At 55.6% G+C, this 1,069-nt stretch overlaps 1 non-coding gene across 1 annotated transcript in view; it reads left to right on the top strand.

The window, feature by feature from the left end:
* The first annotated feature begins 415 nt into the window (after positions 1-415).
* The window catches only part of LOC124568201, a 1,910-nt gene continuing 1,256 nt past the window's right edge, over positions 416-1,069 (top strand). Inside the window, exon 1 of the ribosomal RNA XR_006971167.1 lies at positions 416-1,069. This exon is cut by the window's right edge and continues 1,256 nt beyond it. This is a non-coding gene — a ribosomal RNA (small subunit ribosomal RNA).

Genomic DNA, 1,069 nt, shown 5'->3' with positions numbered 1-1,069 from the left:
TGCGCTGTGCTGGGAGAGTTCGCTTCGGCACCCAAGTGGGGCTTTTGTCCTTCTGTGGCGCTGGCGTTGGAGCTGCCGGCCACCGTAGGTGGCGCGTGTTGTCTCCCGCCGGCAATGCCACGACAGCACGCTCCCGGGCCTCTGTCGGCAGCGGCAAGCTCAGTTGGGAGCACGGGTGGTCGCACCTAAAGCGTCTACTCGCCAAACTCCGGGCGATTGCGCCTCTCTCGAACCCGACCAAGTACTTAGGACGGCGCTGCGCGCCGCCGGGACCTGAGAGGGTTTCGAGGTGTATTGTGCAGGGGAGCTCAGCCTCCTCCTGTTTGCAGAATAATTGAGCGGACGCTTGCGTGTTCGCGCGGGCCCCCGGGACACACTCCCGGGCGGCCGGCTGCTCAGCTCTAGTTGACGCAGCTCCCTGGTTGATCCTGCCAGTAGTCATATGCTTGTCTCAAAGATTAAGCCATGCATGTCTCAGTACAAGCCGCATTAAGGTGAAACCGCGAATGGCTCATTAAATCAGTTATGGTTCCTTAGATCGTACCCACGTTACTTGGATAACTGTGGTAATTCTAGAGCTAATACATGCAAACAGAGTCCCGACCAGAGATGGAAGGGACGCTTTTATTAGATCAAAACCAATCGGTCGGCTCGTCCGGTCCGTTTGCCTTGGTGACTCTGAATAACTTTGGGCTGATCGCACGGTCCTCGTACCGGCGACGCATCTTTCAAATGTCTGCCTTATCAACTGTCGATGGTAGGTTCTGCGCCTACCATGGTTGTAACGGGTAACGGGGAATCAGGGTTCGATTCCGGAGAGGGAGCCTGAGAAACGGCTACCACATCCAAGGAAGGCAGCAGGCGCGCAAATTACCCACTCCCGGCACGGGGAGGTAGTGACGAAAAATAACGATACGGGACTCATCCGAGGCCCCGTAATCGGAATGAGTACACTTTAAATCCTTTAACGAGTATCTATTGGAGGGCAAGTCTGGTGCCAGCAGCCGCGGTAATTCCAGCTCCAATAGCGTATATTAAAGTTGTTGCGGTTAAAAAGCTCGTAGTTGGA

The sequence above is a fragment of the Schistocerca americana genome, unplaced genomic scaffold, assembly GCF_021461395.2.
Source record: "Schistocerca americana isolate TAMUIC-IGC-003095 unplaced genomic scaffold, iqSchAmer2.1 HiC_scaffold_1453, whole genome shotgun sequence".
NCBI classification, from domain to species: Eukaryota; Metazoa; Arthropoda; class Insecta; order Orthoptera; family Acrididae; genus Schistocerca; species Schistocerca americana.
The sequence above is the reverse complement of the archived record's forward strand: the minus strand, read 5'-3'. Positions and strand labels throughout refer to the sequence as shown.